The sequence below is a fragment of the Ochlerotatus camptorhynchus genome, unplaced genomic scaffold (assembly GCF_037179485.1).
Source record: "Ochlerotatus camptorhynchus isolate MF236.1 unplaced genomic scaffold, CSIRO-AGI_Acam_v1.1 ptg000114l, whole genome shotgun sequence".
NCBI lineage: Eukaryota > Metazoa > Arthropoda > Insecta > Diptera > Culicidae > Ochlerotatus > Ochlerotatus camptorhynchus.
In genome coordinates this window covers 1878994-1899881 of record NW_027040604.1, presented here as the reverse complement: position 1 = coordinate 1899881, position 20888 = coordinate 1878994, and the positions used below count along the sequence as shown (strand labels likewise).

The following is a 20888-nucleotide window of genomic DNA, read 5'->3' as shown; positions in this document are numbered from 1 at the left end:
TCCACTCCTCAGCAGATCTGTCGCTTGTTTTCTGAGAAGTTCGCCAGTGTTTTCACGAATGAGAGATTAACTGACGAACACGTTACCCTAGCAGCTAGTAATGTTCCACTGTACGGTCAAACACTGGGTGCGATGCATGTCAACGTCGAGATGATTTCCACTGCCGCATCACAACTCAAGTCGTCCTTCAATCCAGAACCCGATTACGTTCCATCCGTATTCCCGAAAAGTATATCGCCAGCTTGCTGATGCCCATGCTTCACCTATTCGATTGTCCATCTCGAGTGGTACATTTCCACCTTTTTGGAAATTCGCACATATGTTGCCTATCCACAAAAAGGGCAGCAAACGGGATGTGGACAATTATCGTGGAATTACGTCGTTGAGTGCAGTTTCGAAGTTATTCGAGTTAGTTATCATGGAGCCTCTACTCTCTCATTGTAAGCAGTCTCTAAGTGGTGATCAACACGGCTTCACTTCCACTCGTTCTACTTCCACAAATCTGCTGTGTTTGACATCGTATCTTACGGAAAGCATGGCAGAGAGGACTCAAACAGACGTCATATACACCGACTTGTCAGCTGCCTGCGGTAAGCTTAACCATGCCATCGCGATTGCCAAGTTGCATAGACCTGGGGTCAGCGGCAACCTCTTGCGATGGTTTCGTTCATAAATCACTGATCGGCAATTGATGGTTGCCATTGGTGACAACCGGTCCAATATCTATCTAGCTACGTCAGGAATACCTCAAGGAAGTCACCTGAGACCTTTGATTTTCTTACTCTACTTCAATGACGTGAACTTGGTCATGGAAGACCCACGACTATCGTATGCAGACGATCTTAAAATCTACCTACGAATCCACTCGATTGAGGACTGTCACTTCCTTCAACGTCAGTTCGAAGCCTTTGCCAGCTGGTGTAATTTGAACCGAATGGTGGTTCACCCCACTAAGTGTTCAGTGATCACTTTTATTCGGAAGAAAGAACCAATCTCATTTGAATACAAACTGATCGGCACTGTAATCGACCGTGTGAACCATGTGAAAGATCTGGGTGTTATTCTGGATTCTCAACTTACGTACAAGCAGCACATCTCGTACGTTGTCGACAAGGCGTCTAGGACATTGAGATTTATCTTCAGGATAGCAAAGAATTTCTCCGATATCTACTGTTTGAAGTCACTGTACTGTTCCTTGGTGTGATCCATTCTGGAATATTGTTCTGTGGTCTGGAGTCCAAACTACAACAATGGTGCTGAGAGAGTTGAGTCCGTTCAACGCCGTTTTCTTCGATTCGCTCTGTGGAAGCTGCCTTGGAGAGACCCATTTCATCTGCCCAGCTATGAAAGTCGTTGCCAGCTGATTGATTTGGAGCCTCTCCGAACTAGAAGAGACACCTCTAGGGCCCTGTTTATTGCAGACACTTTACAAGGTAGAATTGATTGTAGTGCAATCTTGGGGCAAGTCAACATTAACGTCCAACCCCGTGCGCTACGTAACAACGTTATGCTGAGATTGCCACTTCAGCGCACAAACTATGGCATGAACGGTGCAATAGGTGGGCTGCAACGAGTGTTCAATCGAGTCTCGGGCATCTTCGATTTCCATATGCCTCGACAGCTGCTACGAAGATACTTCTTATCGTTCTTTTCTGGCACAGTTAACCGTGAATGATTGTATGTTTTATTTATGTTTTTTATTCTTAGTTTGTATTTTTTGACTTACCTATATAAGTTACTTAAATCATCATTGGGGCTATACACAGCCTGTTGATGCAGACAAATAAATAAATGCAGCCGAAAACTATGAAAGCGAACGCACGCAAAAAACAGAGAACAAACTTTAAACACCACCATATCCGAAGAGGTTCGAAACTGCACTGATCTAGTCGCATAGGAGTATTGAGCGAAAACCCAAAACTTGTTTATTTCTTAAAATTATAAAAAAAAAAACAAATAGCTGATTTTTTTTATATGTTGTGTAACAAACCGACGCCTTCCTTCCGAACGGAAGTAAAGCCGTTGGTCCCCGGTTCATGAGTTGATGGGTCGATAGGTAGGGTCCAGGTGTGGGAGCTGCCTCCCTGGCGTTGGTAGCATAGCAATTCAAAATCCCAATCTTATAATATCATTAAATGTTTTCCTAAAAAGTATTGCTATTTATTTTCCAGTGGTTAAAAAGTCATGAATTTTTGAAAAAAAGTCATTTATAAAAAAAAATAACCAACCTAATGACAAAATAGAAAAGAGGTCTAATATTTTGCGATAAAGAATAAAACTAGCTATTTGTACGAGATTCTGAGAACCACTATATTGTTTTGGTATGGAATGGCTGCGTAACGAAATTATTTGAAAAACCTTCCGACAAACACATTACATAATTTCTCAACAAACGATTTGAATTAATTAAAAGCTGAATAAGCTAACTTTTAGCTGAATAAGCAAATTTTTAGCTGAATAGGCTCTTATTCAGCTTTTAATGTCTGTTGGTCTGTGTGAATACTAATCCAATAAGGGTTTCTGGGTTTTTGAATTCCGGAACTGTTGTTAAAGTTTAAAAATCTGTGGAAAATTCAATACTGAGAAAATTTACTCCAAAGCTTCACGGACTTTGTTCTGTTCATTTAATGACAGAAAATAGAATTCATCGATTTAATTAATTCCTTACGGATAACGGCCATTTTTATTTTGATCGCTTTTTTCAGCAATTCAAAGCCCCAGTAAAAAATGCTGACTCCTGTAACTTCATCTAAAGGGTTGAACACAATGATAGCAACATAGCGGCATAGCGGCAAGCGCAAATTTTCCAAAACACTGAAATCCGTTTGACAACCCACAATGAACGCGTTGCGTCAAAAGTGGCATTGTACTAAAACGCGTATTTTTTTCAACATTTTGGAAAAAACGCGGTGCGGTTGAGCGGCAGCCTGAGAAGTGCTCAATGTTTTCAGGTGAAGTTTTTGTAATTTGGAGTAAACCAGAACCTTCATGACGTGAACCAAATAATCATCCAAGGTCGAAGTAAGTAGTCAGAACCTTCATCCGGACATGATCAGGGTACCACCGGGGAAGTGGTGCGATTCTTCTTCACCAACACCCTGATGCGACGCATCAAACTATATCAGAATTCAAAAATAAGATCATTGGTGGTTATATTAGGTACTCAGGACCACGTTGGTCAGATCCGGACATGTTCTGGATACCTCCGGAGAAATAAAACTTGAACCTACATCCTCATGTGACACATCGAACTACATGACACTTCAAAAATAGGAATATTGGTTACCATATTAAGTACTCAGGACCACGCTGGTCATACATGTTTCGGGTGCTTCCGGGGAGTTTAATAAATTTCCTGAAATTTTCCAGACGTGAATGGAACTTCTCCGGAGTTCTCGGAACTTCCCTGCAATTCTCTTCAGAACTACTCTGATGTTCTGCTCAGAACTACTCTGAACTTCTCCTCAGATTTACTGTAAAACTCTACACAGAAATACTCTGAATTTATCGTCAGAACTACTCTGAAGGTTTCCTAAAAACTACATTAGATCTTCGATAAAGTTTTCAACATTTCCCTGAAATACAGGAAGTTGTCTGAGCTCTCAATATTTTCCCACGGTTCAGGGTACTTCTTCAAAGTGCTCCCACATTTTTTGAAGTTCATGCGAATTCAGAGACGATCACTGAACTTCGGAGAATTTCAAAGCCCCTTGGATATGTGTACAAGAATTCAAGATTGATTAATTATTCGGAAGACCTTCTACTGATCTTTCTTCACTATGTCAGCTGAATCAGAGATTATTCGAATAACGAATTGATCATAATAATTCTGTTTATGTGGTTTCTTTACGTTATAGCATGCAGCGGAAGAGCGTTAGCGCGATTTTATGCCGCTAACATTGTGTTCAGCCCTTAAGTGTGTAACATTGCAATTGTTTTAGTTTTTTTATTCCAATCTGTAATACAATCTTACGCATCCCGATTGGGTGAAGTGTACGGGCATTGTAAATTCTTCTAGAATTTCCCGCATATTTTTTTAAATATATTCTTGCCGTGCTCACCTTATGCACCAGCAATCAACCCTCACAGTCTTACCTTAATAGTTCCGTTTCCCCCACGCTGAAATCAGTGCAGCCAAGAAGGAGCACCTAAGACGAAACTGACCCATTCTCTGCACTGAGCTTGGGGCGACACACAATACTCTTTACTGTGGAATCGACTTTGCTTCGCTTCACCAAAGATTGTGTCTGTGTGAGGGTGAGTTTGTCTTTTTCTGCCTCCTTCCTTAGGGAATAAAGCACTATTCTTAGGAGCAGCACAATGGGTACACCTTACAGAAATGCACACAGCAAACCAATAGTGGCAGCATCAGCCCCAATTCGAGACTTCGGTAGAAAAAAAGAAGAAGACAATGCAAAGAAGGATTTAACTCACATTTACAACAAGGAACTGCATGGATTATCTATAATCACTCCTTTGGAAAGTGCACCATTTGAATGGATAGGAGAAGAAAACCGTTGGAAATCCTGAGCAGATTGTTTGCTTCTCTTCGGTTTCCTTGGTGGGGACATAAACTGGGACGAGTTGTTTGTATTTTTACCCCGGATAGAGCAGTAATCCACCTGGAAAGGATTCTTTTTGAAAGCGGATACGCTTTCTTGTGCAGCCGATCTAACCGAGCATGCATTTTCATTTTGACTGGGTAGAAAACTATCTTTTTCAGGAAAATTAATCTTCCGTTGGTGTTTTTTGATTTCTTGGAGATGTTTCTGTAATGATGCGAGGTTTTCATTCCAAATGCCATTGCAGTGCTCACTAACTGCTAGGGGTAAATGTCGATGATAGAGAAGGACCAAGACGGGATTTCCCTCGTCTGTCTCGTATTTCCTTTCAACATTCTCGCATTGCTCGTTTCATTGTGTCAATTTTTGCACAAACCGGCGGCGCACGTTGGTAACTATAATGACGGGGAAATTGCGAAAGTACTCTCCGGAACGGTGCGACGGCAAGGGGAAAATAATTTGCAAACGATGTTAGAAAACTGACGATCTGAATGGATTCCGGTGGCAAATAAATGGCACACAAACGGTCGCCGGATTCGAAGCATAGTTTTTACCCCACAGCTAGGTATATCTGCTGGCATACATATATTCCATTTCCAATCCAATCGAACCGGGGCGGAAAATGCCGGTGTTCGATTCGGTTTGAATTTGCGTTAATCGACGTGGAAATTGATTAATTCGTGAATGAATGGCGACGCCAGTGGCGGCACCGTCGATGGGGATGCTAATTTTATGCTTGCGATATGGCTGCTGCTCGAGATCGAATGAACGAGAACGGGCTTTGGGTTTGTGGAAATGGTGGTGCTTTGTGAAATTTGTGATTGAGGGAAGAAATTATTCAACGTGGACGGGTTTGCGGCCGACGGCAACGGGATGAATGGGAATTAGAATTCGGTCGGCAGGATATCGTTCCTGGCAAGAGTGGGTTTTTTGTACTAGGATATGTACGAGAGGTCCGGGAGGAGCAGACCAAAACGGTTACTAATGAGTTTGTGGCTGTTAAATAAGAAACGCAAATAACGGGGGTTTGTTACGGAATTCAGATAACGTGGACTTTGAAGTGATAGATGTACTTAAGTTATGAGCAAAAAAAAAACTTATAATTGTTTAACGGTTTCCTACGGCCGCTGGATAGTGAGAATATTTAGGTTAAAGTGTATTTTTATGCTCGAGGCATGAAATATGTGTACCGAAATTGAACAGAGATCATCTCTTAAATAATTTTTATTTTTTTGAAATTCTTCTGATTTTCTTGAGCTTTTTTGTAAGATTGGATTACTTTCTCGAAATATAGTTTGGCAATCATCGCAAGCTCTCGAAATCATATTAAAAAAAATTTAAATTAAAAAAAAATAGAGAGAGACAATTCGGAAAAACTTGACCATCTCCGATTTGCATGAAACTTTGCATAATTGTTTTTTTCACATTTTGGCCTTCCCGTTTTTAGCAACACATGATTTTTGTCTTCTTCACTTTCCAGAAAATCCATCCAACGCTTATTTCCATTTCTGATATCACTAGATCCCTCTTTGGGGATCCTATCTTTTTGAAACTTAATGAAAAATCCCCCTGAAGGCGCTAGCACAAATTTGAAGAAAGAATTAGTTGATGAGGTCGTGTTGTCAAAAACGGGAAGGCACTGTATTCGAAAATTTTAGATCTTGTTTTTTCCTAAAGCGCCTCCCTACCTTCAGTTCATGATTTGCGACCGTGGTATTAAGTAGGACACAGAGAGTGTCGCTGCAAGTAGTTCCATTCGGGGACTAGCCCAGCCGAGGTCGATGGGCTTTTTCTGAGGCATCACAATCTCTGGTCGCGTCTTCCTTCGAAAGTGAAGTAAAACCGTTGGTCGCGGCCCATGTGTGTTGAATGGGTGCGATATCCTACGCAGGTGTGGAAAGCTGCCTTCCTGTACATACGAGATTTTTTAGATAAACAACGTCTGTACGATTCTCCGTATGAAGTCTAACTAATTTGTCAAGTGGTCATCCTAAATTTACAATGAAATCTTAAACGTTGTGAATGCTCCAGAACAATCACCAGTTCTATTCGCCATTTGCCGCCCCGCATTTTATAGGATTTCATGCGTAGGACAAAAGCCGAAACCATCGCAAAAACTAGTATGAACGCTCCAGCCGTGCAACCCCACTCGCAGTTATTTGCCCAAGCTGGACATAAGTTTTCGTTCCAGTCACTTTCAGCCCCGGTGCCGGCCGGGGCTAGAATTTACAATCATGGTTCGCATATTTCCCTCGGTTCTCGTAAAACATCCGCTGTTTCTGGTGCTCCCGGGGCACCCCGAGTATGAATGAATGGCGGAGACGTGCGAGCGAATGAACACATTCACATGCGGCTTTGTTACTTCAGAAGCTTGGGACGCATTTCCGTTTCCCGGGCTTCACGGTTCGAAAAGCGGCGGGTAGGTAATAATGGCAAGTTCCTGACCAGCCAGCATTGCTCGAGGGGACACGGGTGGGTGGTTGGTTGGTTGGTTGGTAGCTGACGTGGTTCTTCAATAGGCCCATGGGCTCTCGTTTTCTCTCCATCCCAGCTTTCTGATTGCACCTGAAAGCGAACTGCATCTGTTGACTCGGTGTGAGTTTCGCTATATGTATGCTACCTATGTAGGTTTGCAGAAGGAGCATCGTAGGAACGTGTAGGGCTACTGTGAGAATTATCATCATTACGACATCCGCAGTGCCGGAAGGGTTATTGAATAAATAAGGACGGTGAAACCATTTGCTTGGCTCTCTGGCCACCGCACCAACCGTCATCGTCCAGAAGCTGATTGTTCACCTGGTGCAGTGCGTTCCTAAACAAAGAACCGCACGCTGCACAACTGTCGGCCGTGTGAGAAGCAGTTGGTCTTTTGGCGATATGCTTGGGGTTGAGGATTATCTAAAAAGGTTTCTGTTTCTAAACTTCATGGCAGTTTACAGGAAGAATCTATGCTGCAGTTTTTTAATTGAACATGCTGCAGCAAATCGGCTAGTTCATATTTTTTCCCCAAAAATGCGAGTGTTTTTTATAAATAAACAGTCTGCTTAGCAAGTGCTATTTTACAATTTAACGATGTTTAAAAATATATATACATAGGGGAAATGACTCTTATGTTGGCCAATGGATCTAAGATTGGGCCCATCGCTAAAAATATTATATTTTTCAGTTTTATCTAGATGAACGCGTGATGGTACTAATTGATATTTTGGTCGCTATTTGAAATTTAATCGATTGCTGAATTTATGTATGGGCCCAAATAAGGGCCATTTATGCCGACTGTCGCGAACAACGCGAACAGTTAGCACAGGATACAATTCACCAGACGAAAAACCCACACAAATTATATTGTACCACACATCACACAACCAACAGATATAAATACGACCAGCGACACCACTGCGTCCTAGCAAGAAGTACGGTCGACTTGTTTCGCGCTCCGTTGTTTTGGAAGTTTTCTCGGTATTCGCTTGATATAAATTATCAGTTTTTTCTCACTACGTGACTCCTGGCATAGTTCCCGGTAAATTGATCGAAAAGTGAGTTTTTTTAAGTAGAAAGTGTCATTTTCGGAACGATTAATCCGTGCTATTGGTAATTCGCAAACCAATTTGGGCATCATCGTTGCGTGGTCACGCATACGCGCTCACGCATACCCGCTTACGTATCATCATCATCGAGTGTGAGCACCCGTTTCTACATCTACATCGTTCATCAATCATCGTGCGCCTGTGTGCGCTGAGTACCGAGCCTCGATCAAGTGCACCACAACGAAGGTCATCCACGCAGCGCGTCTCTTCCAGCCATCTGTGTAAACGCCTACACATATAACGCCCGGTGGTAGTAGTATAGGATTATCAGATAAGTTTTTGTTTTTTTTCTTGTTTCTTTTCCTCCCCCATTAGTTAAATTTTCATTTTGTATTTCTGTGTTTGTAGTGTTTTCTGTGTATTGTGTCTGTGCGTTCAGTGGGAGAGCGTTTTGCGCTCCCACTAGTTGAACAAAATGGATGTTCTGTCAGAAGACGACATGGATGACCATTCATCTAAGAAAAATGATGATGTCATCCCTGGTTCGTCGTCTCAGTCTGTCAATGGGCAGACTGAGAAAAACTCCAGATTGCGGGCCTACCCGAATGACTCGACTGGCCCATGGGTTGTCTATTTTCAGCCCAAAAACAAACCCTTGAATGTTGTTCAGATATCTGATGATCTGACAAAGCGATTCTCTGCCGTGACCGAAATAACGAAGGTTAGGCACAACAAACTTCGTGTGACCGTCGCTAACCTGAAACAGGCTAATGAAATTGCTGTTTCCCAGTTTTTCACACTGGAATATAGGGTGTACATTCCAGCCTCTGATGTGGAGATCGAAGGCGTGGTCACTGAGGCGAGCCTGAACCCCGAGATACTGGAGAAGCAAGCGGTTGGCCGATTCAAGAACCCCTTGCTTCCTCCGGTAAAGATACTGGCCGTTCATAGAATGAAGTCAGTATCGCTCAGCGAGGGTAAAAAGAGTTTTACCCCCACAGACTCGTTTCGGGTGACCTTTTCTGGATCTGCCCTTCCTCAATACATCGAGCTGGGAAAACTTCGTCTTCCTGTGCGGTTGTTTGTACCTCGGGTCATGAACTGCCAGAATTGTAAGCGGTTGGGACATACGGCCTCCCACTGCGGCAACAAGGCACGCTGCTCCACATGCGGGGAGAAGCATGAGGATGGCGCCTGCGCAGCTACTGCACCAAAATGCGTGTACTGCAATGGAACTCCTCCTCATGCTCTCTCGTCGTGCCCGGCGTACAAACAGCTCGGGGACAAAATGAAACGCTCCCTTAAGGAACGTTCCAGGCGGTCTTTTGCAGAAATGCTTAAGACAGCCAAGCCATCGACCAACGAAACAAATCCCTTCGCTCTTTTGTCAGATGACGAGTCTGGCTCTGACTTGGCTGAGGAGGGAGTTTCTTTCAGTTTTCCGGAAGGTTCTGCCCGGAAACGAAAACGCATCCGTTCGCGGAAAGTTGCAGATCAAGAACCCCAAATCAGCTTGCCCAAATCAAGGAGTGGTGGAAAAAAGGAGACTTCTACTCCTCCTGGATTCCGCAGAACTGATTATACCCAGGATTTTCCACCTCTTCCGGGGACATCCAAAACCCCTGATGCCCCAATTTTAAGAACAGAAACCCCTTCTTCATCTGGGCTGTTCTCATTTGATGACATTGTGGACGGTATTCTCAAATACCTCAACATTTCTGATCCTCTGAAAAGCATTGTCCTCACATTGCTTCCGACTGTGAAATCCTTCTTGAAGCAATTGACTTCAAAATGGCCCCTTCTTGCAGCTATCATCTCCTTCGATGGATAATTTTCCAAACGAGGTCGGGGATTTGATCACTGTTCTACAGTGGAATTGTCGAAGTCTTATTCCGAAATTAGATTCGTTCAAGTATTTAGTCCATAACAATAATTGCGATGCATTTGCCCTCTGTGAAACATGGCTCTCTTCAGAAATTGATCTCCCTTTTTTTGATTTTAACATTATTCGATTGGATCGTGAGGATTCACGTGGAGGAGGGGTACTTTTGGGGATCAAAAAGTGCCATTCCTTCTATAGAGTGAATCTTCCCGAATTCCCCGGTATTGAAGTTGTCGCATGTCAGGCTACCATTAAAGGTAAGAGCCTTTGTATTGCTTCTGTATATATTGCTCCTAGAGTCTCTGTTAATCGCAAACAACTTTTCGACATATGTGCGGTACTTCCCGCTCCATGGTTGATCATGGGAGATTTTAACTCCCACGGTACAGGCTGGGGGGAGCTGTACGATGATAACCGTTCTACTTTGATTTATGATCTCTGCGACAACTTCAACATGACAATACTTAACAATGGAGAAGTAACACGTTTGGCTGGTCCATCCTCGAATGGTAGCAGATTAGACCTCACCTTTTGCTCTAATTCACTATCGTTGGATTGCACTTGGCATGTAATCCAGGATCCGCACGGTAGTGATCATCTGCCGATCAAAATTTCGATTGCCAGTGGGTTCAACTCGTCAGAATCCGTTAACGTCGCGTATGATCTAACCCGTAACATTGATTGGACTAAGTTCCAATCCGCGATAGACGATACAGTATCGTCAGTGGAAGAGCTTCCGCCGTTGGAGGAATATAATTTCCTCTCTAATCTCATCGTCGACAGCGCACTTCAAGCTCAAACACGACCGGTGCCGCGATCGTCTATTCGTAAGAAAACACCATCGCTCTGGTGGGATCAACAATGCACGGAGGTTTACCGTAAAAAGTCTGACGCGTTTAAACTTTTTCGGAAACGCGGAACACGCGAGCATTTCGACGCATACACATCTCTTGAACGCGAACTCAAGAGCCTCATCAAGGCCAAAAAACGGGGTTACTGGCGGCAGTTTGTAGACGGATTGTCGCGCGAAACGTCTATGAATACGCTTTGGAGTACGGCGCGAAGAATGCGTAACCGGTCTACTAACAACGAAAGCGAGGAATGCTCGGATCAATGGATTCTTAAATTCGCGCGAAAAGTGTGTCCAGATTCCGTGCCGTCGCAGTTGATTCCTCGCGAAACCGCGAATTCGGTAGACGAAATCAGTCACCCTTTTTCAATGGTCGAACTTTCACTCGCTCTCCTTTCGTGTGGCAATTCTGCCCCGGGATCTGATAGAATCAAGTTCAACTTGCTGAAAAACCTCCCAGACGTCGCTAAGAGGCGCATGTTGAACTTGTACAATCAGCTCTTGGAGCTCAATATTGTTCCCGACGATTGGAGACAAGTGAGGGTGATAGCCATTAAAAAGCCTGATAAACCCGCGTCGGATCACAATTCGTATCGGCCCATCGCGATGCTGTCGTGTATTCGGAAATTGATGGAGAAAATGATCCTTTTTCGCCTCGACAAATGGGTTGAGACGAACCACCTTCTTTCAGATACTCAATTTGGTTTCCGTAGGGGTAAGGGAACGAACGACTGTCTCGCGTTGCTTTCCTCGGAAATTCAGTTAGCTTTTGCTAAGAAAGAGCAAATGGCTTCTGTGTTCTTGGATATCAAGGGGGCTTTTGATTCAGTATCCGTTGAAGTTCTTTCAGAGAAACTCCACGCTTGTGGATTGTCTCCATTAATGAATAATTTTTTGTACAATTTGCTGTCAGAAAAACATATGAGCTTTTCTCATGAAAACTCTACAGCTTTTCGATTTAGCTACATGGGTCTCCCCCAAGGCTCATGTTTAAGCCCCCTTTTGTACAATTTCTACGTTAGAGAAATTGACAATTGTCTTAGTTACAATTGCACGTTGAGACAACTTGCAGATGACGGCGTAGTGTCTATCACAGGGCCAAAAGAGGTTGACCTGCAAGGACCCTTACAGGATACCTTGGACAATTTGTCTACTTGGGCTATTCAGCTAGGTATCGAATTCTCCACGGAGAAAACTGAGTTGGTCGTTTTTTCTAGGAAGCATAGCCCAGCACAACCGAAGCTTCAACTTTTGGGTAAACCGATCACTCATTCCATGTCTTTTAAATATCTCGGGGTCTGGTTCGATTCCAAATGCACCTGGAGATCCCACATTGAGTATCTGAGACGAAAATGCCAACTAAGGATCAATTTCCTTCGATCAATTACCGGAACGTGGTGGGGAGCCCATCCACAAGATCTTCTGACGTTGTACCGGACAACGATTTTATCGGTTTTAGAGTACGGTAGTTTTTGCTTCCAGTCGGCAGCTAAAACGCACATCATCAAGCTGGAACGGATCCAGTATCGCTGTCTTCGTATCGCGTTAGGATGCATGCACTCGACTCATACTATGAGTCTCGAAGTGCTGGCGGGCATGTTGCCACTATCCGTCCGTTTTTCAGAGTTATCTCTGAGGCTCCTCACCCGTTGCGAAGTAATGAGCCCACTGGTGATCGAAAACTTTGAGAAGCTTCTGGAGCTAAATCCTCAAACATGTTTTATGACTTTGTACTACCTATATTTAACACAGGATGTCAGCCCTTCAAGAAATATTCCCAATCGTGTAGTCTTCTCCGATTTCGGCAATTCAGTTAATTTTGATTTATCTATGACGCAGGAAATCCGTGGAATTCCAGAGCATCATCGTACTATGATTGCTCCGTCATTATACGCTGCAAAGTTTGGCCATATTGATTCTGCAAGAACGTTTTTCACAGATGGATCTCTAATAGAGGAGTCCGCTGGTTTTGGTGTATTTAATGAATTTCATAGCGCCTCTCGAAAACTTGAAGCTCCTTGTTCTGTGTATGTGGCTGAACTGGCAGCAATTCACTACACTTTGGAAACTATTGCTTCACTTCTTCCAGCCCACTACTTTATTTTTACGGATAGTCTCAGTTCTGTCGAGGCTATCCGTTCCATTAGGCCGGTAAAGCACTTCTCGTATTTTCTCTTGAAAATACGAGAACTGCTTAGTACTTTATCCGTGCGCTCTTTCATCATCACCTTCGCGTGGGTCCCTTCGCATTGCTCAATTTTGGGCAATGAGAAGGCGGATTCACTTGCGAGGGTGGGCGCTATGGAAGGCGACATTTATGATCGACAGATCGCCTATAGTGAATTTTTCTCTATTTATCGTCAGCAGTCGCTCGTTAGCTGGCAACATCAATGGAGTGAAGGGAGCTTGGGACGATGGCTACATTCAATTATCCCTAAGGTGTCGAAGTTTGCATGGTTCAAAGGGTTGGACTTGAGTCGAGACTTCATACGCGTGATGTCTCGTCTCATGTCCAATCACTATTGTCTAAACGCTCACTTGTTCCGTGTGGGGTTGGGAGACAGCAATCTCTGTGAATGTGGACAAGGTTACCAGGACGCTGATCACATCCTTTGGTCTTGTGCGGAGTATCGTGGAGTCAGATCACATTTTTATGATTCCCTTCGGGCTCGAGGTAGACAACCTAATGTTCCAGTTCGGGATATTTTGGCTAGACGCGATCTGGAGTTTATGAAACTCATATATGTTTACTTTAAGGATATTAACCTTAGATTGTAAGTTTGATTAACTTTGTGTTTAGTTTGTATTTTGTACGTGTGGGTTTTTTTTTTTCAATGTTTGTTTTCAAGATGAATAGAAATAATTTCATGCTTTAGGATTAATTAAATAGTTGTATCGTAAACCACATTTCAAACATCCTTCTTCCCTTTCCCCATCCAAAAAATTGTAAATCTTCACTAACCTCGAGACAACCGCGAGTACTCGGTCCAGTTCCTTTAACTTTAAATTTAAGACAGTAATAATGTATAACGCAAAGGATAAATCGGCTCTGTAAAGTTTATTCGATTGAGCCTGTACAAATAAAGTAATTATTAAAAAAAAAAAATACGACCAGCATCCCGGCCAAGTATTCAGTTCAAACCAAATTATTGTATCATCTACAAGTGAAATACACAACCGGTCAAAGCAACGCAGTGAAGCGACTTCATTTTCTCCCTCCGACCGAAGCCAACCAAACAGCCTTTGTCAAGGCTAGAGTTTTGAACTTTCACCGTGAACCAAAACCAGTGACCTACCCCAAATCATTCCACTCCGCCGTTGCCAGGCGTGGGAGCTACCGAAGAGGATTCCGTTGCGCGGACATCTTTTTGGTCCTTCGAACCGGATCGTTGAGATCATTCGAAGTGGAACCAGCGGCACTAACGTTGCGCATTGTCATCCATTTGCCGTCGCTTTGTTGCGACCCCACCGCTACTGCTGTAGTAGCATCATCACTTGCCCATTGTGGGGCAATTCAAATCGATCACCGATCGTTCGGTCGGTGCACCATTGCTGTGGTTTTGGTCGGTTGGAGATTGTGTGCTTTCCGTCGCTTGGTCGTGTTTGCAAGTTTCGCAAAAGTTAGCAACGAGTGATAGTGCAAAATTTGGACTTGAACAATTAAAGAAAGTGCAGTGATATTCTCAAGAAAAGCGTTAGTGCGTGATATCGTGTTACACTGTGTGACCGATAAAAACCGCACGTACCCTGCCGTTTTCCCGGGTTTAGCGTCAAAACCCGTCGGATCATCTCGTTTTCCAGGTTTGGGCGTCAGAACCTGTGCCATCCGATCCAGCCGTTTCCAGGTTTGGGCGTCAAAACCTGTGCCATCTCTCGTGAGTTGGTTGTGTTGGGTTGGCGTGATAATCGGTGAGTACACAGCTAGTGTAAGCAACTTTTTTGGACTTTGGAGTGGTGGAGTGAACCGGCATCCATTTTGATCATTTTGCTTGGGTTGTGGTGGTGATCGGTGGTCTGCTTTTGTTACGTGGCGTTCCCAGTAGGCGAAATGACTTCGCTTCGGGAGCGGTCTAAGATATTGAGCGTCACGGTGGACGCTATCAAGACCATCGAAAGCTTCGTTAAAAACTATGATGCCGAGGTCGATCAAAGCAAGATCGATTCAAGATTAATTAGACTTGATACCCTATATGACCGATTCGTTGATGCATCTATTGCGATGGAATTAATGATGGAGGAAAAATCGGAAACAAAAGACTCTTTTCTGAAGAGTCGCCACGAAATGGAAGATACCTATTACAGACTGCATGATTTCCTCACTACACACAAATTAGACTGTCATGTTTCAGTATCCGCTACCCCCTCACCCATGGCTAATTCGGTAGTGCGCCTACCGAAGATCGATCTGCCGACCTTTGATGGTGAGATCGATGGCTGGATCCCTTTCTATGACACTTATCGCAGTCTGATCCACAACAATAAGGGTTTGGCTGCTGTGGATAAGTTCCATTATCTGATGGCTGCGTTGAAGGATCCAGTCAAGAAATTGCTCGACACGACGAGCGTCACGGGGGATAACTACAAGATCGCTTGGGATCTGTTGGTTAGTCGGTATGACAATAAACGTCTGCTGATTAAAAATCACATCAGCCTGTTGTTCGCTATTGAACCTGCGAGGAAGGAATCTTCTGCTGCGATATTAGCCTTGGTTGACCAATTCGAACGTCACGTAAAGATTTTAACGACGTTGGGGGAGCAGACCGAGCAATGGAGCTCCCTGCTGGTACACATGTTGTGTAGTCGTTTGAATAACAGCATCTTGAGGGAATGGGAGAGGTCAACAGGCAGCGATAAGGAGAAGGTTCCAACCTACAGCGAACTGATTGTCTTCTTGAAAGATCAAGCTCGGATCTTATTGTCTCTGAACAGTGATAGCTTGATACCCTCCCCTCCAAAAGACAAACTACGTTTCTCTGTTGCTCATACCGCATCCGTTGCAAAACCATCTCAATCAAAATCTTTCAGCTGCATCGTGTGTAATCAACCACATCGGATTTACGATTGCGAGGTGTTCAAACGGATGCCAATCGAGCAAAAGCAAGACACCGTCCGCAAGAAGAAGCTCTGCTGGAATTGCCTGTCGTCGAATCATCTCAGCCGTGATTGCTCTTCCAAACCCTGTCGGAAATGCAACGAGAAACACCACACACTGTTGCATTCCTCCTCCCCCAACGATCGTTCCACCCAACCCCAAGTAAAACCACCACCTGGACACCAACAACCCACCATCATCAACGGAAGCGAAGCCGTGGTTCCGGCATCGTTGTCCACTCCAATTCCACTATCACCAACCACCTCGTCTGTCACCCACCAACCTCTCACCAACGCATTAGCTGCAGCAAGCTCTTCCACCACCACCTACTCAACTGTTCTGTTATCCACCGCCGTGGTAAGGGTCCACGGCCCGTCGGGGAGATCTACATTTGTTCGAACCCTGCTGGACTCCTGTTCCGAGTCAAACTTCATCACCGAAAGAATCGTTCAGCTTTTGGGATTGAACCGACGAAAGCAAGCTGCAATTATCGCTGGAATGGGTGGTTCTACTGTCAACAGCACCTACTGCACCGTAGCAGATTTCAGTTCTGTTAATTCCACCTACTCTAACACACTGACGTTCAGCATTCTCTCCAAGATCACCAACGATCTGCCTTCTCGGGCAATCGACATTTCGCAATGGAACTTCCCTCCTGACTTAGTCTTGGCAGATCCAGATTTCGCTTCGCCGCAAAGGATCGATATGGTTATCGGTGCTCAGCTGTTCTTCAGCCTTCTGCAGGAAGGACAAATCCCAGTGAAAGCTGGTCCTTCTGAACACCAGCCTGTTCTCCAACGTACCGTGCTTGGATGGGTAGTAAGTGGACCGGTCGCCATCGATATCGCTACCCAAGACTCTGAGCGAGTCGCTCTGTTGTGCACCACCGATGACTTAGACCAACAACTGACTCGATTCTGGGAAGTCGAGAGTTGCCCTCAAAGCCGTGGACTGTCTAAGGAAGAATTAGCTTGCGAGATGTACTTTTCCGAAACCACCACCCGCGACGAATCAGGCCGATTCGTTGTACGCCTGCCGAAGAAAGAGCACGTCTTGGATCAACTTGGTGACTCCGAGGTCGGTGCCCTCCGCAGATTTCAATGGATGCAACGTCGACTCAGCAAGAACCCCGATTTGAAGGCCCAGTATGTCGACTTCATGGCAGAGTACATAGAACTTGGCCATATGGTTCCCGTAGATCCGTTACAAGACAAAACTCATACCCACTCGTTCTATCTTCCCCACCACGCCGTGCTCAAGCCCAGCAGCACTACCACTAAGTGCAGAGTGGTTTTCGATGGGTCCAGCAAGTCTTCTACGGGAATCTCTCTCAATGACTGCCTCATGGTGGGGCCGACTGTTCAGGACACATTATACGCTATTGTCATCAGATTCTGCATGTACGAGGTGGCTCTAGTTGCAGATGTTACCAAGATGTATCGCCAGATGTGGGTACATCCCGACGATAGGCGTCTTCAGCTCGTTTACTGGCAAAGCAGGACTGATCCACACGTCCGTTCCTACGAGCTGACCACGGTAACATACGGCACCGCATGTGCGCCGTATCTAGCTACTCGGTGTCTACGGCAATTGTCATACGATCACTCGGAGAGCGAAACCGATGCTGCAGCAAAAATCGGCAAGGATTTCTACGTGGACGATTTCCTCAGCGGTGCTGACACTGTGGAAGAAGCAATGCAGCTACGTTCTGGAGTGCAGAGCATCCTCTCGTCCGCAGGGTTCGAGCTTCGAAAGTGGTCGTCGAATTCGTCCGAAGTGTTGTCAAACATCCCGGACAACCTGAAGGATGATAGGCCGATTGTAGCAGTAGATGACATCCAAGGCTCCGTCAGCACACTCGGTCTGCTGTGGCACCCTGAATCGGATACCTTCCGGTTCAAAGTTCCTGAGCGATTCTCTGATAATCCGATCACGAAACGAATCGTGGTCTCCGAGATGTCCAAACTCTTTGATCCCTTGGGCATCCTGGGTCCGGTGGTCATCACAGCCAAAGTTTTTGTCCAACAACTTTGGAAGTTGAAACTAAGCTGGGACGAAGAGCTTCCCAATGCACTCTGTACCGTGTGGGAAGACTACAGACTTGGTCTGGCTGCTCTAGGAACATTTTCCATCTCTCGTTTGGTCAAAGCTCCAGGCGCCGGAGACAACGTGCAACTTCATGGGTTTTGCTATGCATCCCAAAATGCTTACGGAGCATGCATCTACTTGAGAAGTGTCGGAAGAAGTGGTGTCGTCACAACCCGTCTCCTAACCGCCAAATCCCGAGTAACTCCTATCCAAACCCTATCAATCCCCCGCCTAGAGCTCTGCTCTGCTGTCCTCCTTAGCCAACTGTTCCAAACCATTATGTTAAGCCTCAACATCAATGCTAATGCTTATTTTTGGTCTGACTCTTCAATCACTCTCCACTGGCTGTACAACCCACCGTCCAACTACAACACTTTCGTGGCAAACCGTGTCGCGGAGGTGCAGCGACTCACTGAAGGAGGCACTTGGAATCACGTCGCCGGTCTGGAGAACCCGGCCGATCTCATCTCGAGAGGTGTCGATCCCTGCGAGCTCGTCAACAACGCACTATGGTGGAAGGATCCACCGTGGTTAACGTCTAATCCAGCGGAGTGGCCAAGTATGTTTCCAGTCCAAGACGCCTGTGAATTTCCTCCCGAAGTTCTCGAGGTGAAGCTCCATACGCTTGCAGCCGTCACTAGATCCACCGAAGCCCCCGACCGCACACTGTTCATCCGCTACTCGTCACTAACGAGACTCACCCGCATCGCTGCATATTGCCGCAGGTTCATGCGGTACTGTCGGGCCAAGATAGCTGGATTCGATCTACAAGCTATTCCGTACCTTACCTCAGCAGAACTCCTTCAAGCACAAGAAGGCCTTGTGAAAGTTGTGCAAAATTAGTGCTTCAGCCAAGAAATCGCTATGCTTCAGGCCAGATGCGAAGCGGATCTCAAGAAGTCCCCATTACGTACGTTGAATCCCTTCATCCACGATGATGTACTTCTGGTCGGTGGCCGGCTGAACCACTCTTCATACTCGTTCACCCGCAAGCATCCAATGCTTTTGCCTGCAGCGCACCCGTTCACCTCACTGCTCGTTGATTCGGTGCACAAGCAGCTTCTCCACGCTGGTCCGCGTGTGATGATCGCACACATCCGTGAGCAATATTGGCCACTAAACCTCCGTAACCTGGCACGGAGATATGTCAAATCCTGCTTGCGTTGTTACCGCACACGACCACAAGCAGAACACCAGCTGATGGGCCAGCTTCCGAAAGTTCGCATCACTCCGACCCGTGCGTTTCTCAACACGGGCGTTGACTTCTGTGGTCCCGTTTGGCTGAAGGTACCAGTACGTCGAACGAAACCATCTCCACCGATCCGAGCATACGTCGCTATATTCGTCTGTATGGCAACGAAGGCAGTACATCTCGAATTGGTTGGTGATCTCAGCTCCGAAGCATTCATCGCAGCGTTGAAACGGTTCGTTGCCCGCCGAGGCAAGCCAATTGCTCTGTTCTGTGACAATGCCACCAACTTCAAGGGCACAGACAGGGAACTACGAGACCTCTGCAAGCAACTCAACGACCAACAACTCCGACTGAAGGTAGCATCGTTCTGCGCTGAATCATCCATCCAGTTCAATTTCATCCCTGCGAACGCTCCAACATTCGGCGGCCTTTGGGAGGCCGCGGTCAAGGCTTTCAAGCACCACTTTCGGCGAGTCGTCGGCTTGGAATCCCTGTCAAGTGATGTAATGTGTACCATCCTCTGCCAGATAGAGAGCTGTCTCAACTCTCGGCCACTGACCGCCCTATCCGAGGACCCAAGTGACACGGAAGTCCTCACACCGGGACACTTTCTGGTCGGATCAGCACTCCAATCAATCCCGGAGCCCGACCTTGCCCAAGTTCCCAACAACCGGCTGTCACTTTGGCAGGAGATGCAGCGCAGAACCCAAACGTTTTGGAAACTCTGGTCGACGGACTACCTTCATCAACTGCAGCAACGTACGAAGCACTACTACCGGCAGCCGAATGTTCTCGTCGGCAAGCTGGTACTCCTGAAGGACGACAACCTACCACCGCTCAGGTGGAGCATGGGTCGAATTGAAACCGTCCATCCCGGCGCGGATGGCCTCGTCCGTGTGGTGACCGTCAGACTGGCATCCGGTGCAATCTTCGACCGACCGATTGTGAAGATCTGTCTTCTACCAACCGACAGCGAAGATAGTTCCGCCTCCACTTCCGGTGAAGTGCCTGGCAGCCCAGATGGAAACGCAGCAACCGCTGCTATCCCAGAAGAATCCTCATGACTTAGATTAAGAAGTGATCTTGAATTAGAGTATAAGTTAATTTGAATGAAATTGTTATTTAATTGGTGGCCGGTATGTCGCGAACAACGCGAACAGTTAGCACAGGATACAATTCACCAGACGAAAAACCCACACAAATTATATTGTACCACACATCACACAACCAACAGATATAAATACGACCAGCATCCCGGCCAAGTATTCAGTTCAAACCAAATTATTGTATCATCTACAAGTGAAATACACAACCGGTCAAAGCAACGCAGTGAAGCGACTTCATTTTCTCCCTCCGACCGAAGCCAACCAAACAGCCTTTGTCAAGGCTAGAGTTTTGAACTTTCACCGTGAACCAAAACCAGTGACCTACCCCAAATCATTCCACTCCGCCGTTGCCAGGCGTGGGAGCTACCGAAGAGGATTCCGTTGCGCGGACACCGACATTACATCCATTTCCCCTATATGTATAGTTTGTTATCAGAAAATAATTGTATTACCTGGCTGACCTCGAAAAGAAAGTATTTTTAAGTGCGCTTATACTCCTTGTTAAATCAATTGATTCACAATATTATATATTCACATTTTTGGCAAAGTTAGTTCTTTGGTTGTTAACATAAAATAAGATTCTATTCCT

At 45.4% G+C, this 20888-nt stretch overlaps 1 pseudogene; it reads left to right on the top strand.

The window, feature by feature from the left end:
* Positions 1-15190: 15190 nt before the first annotated feature.
* On the top strand, positions 15191-20257 carry LOC135699700 (uncharacterized; annotated as a pseudogene).
* Positions 20258-20888: the final 631 nt, after the last annotated feature.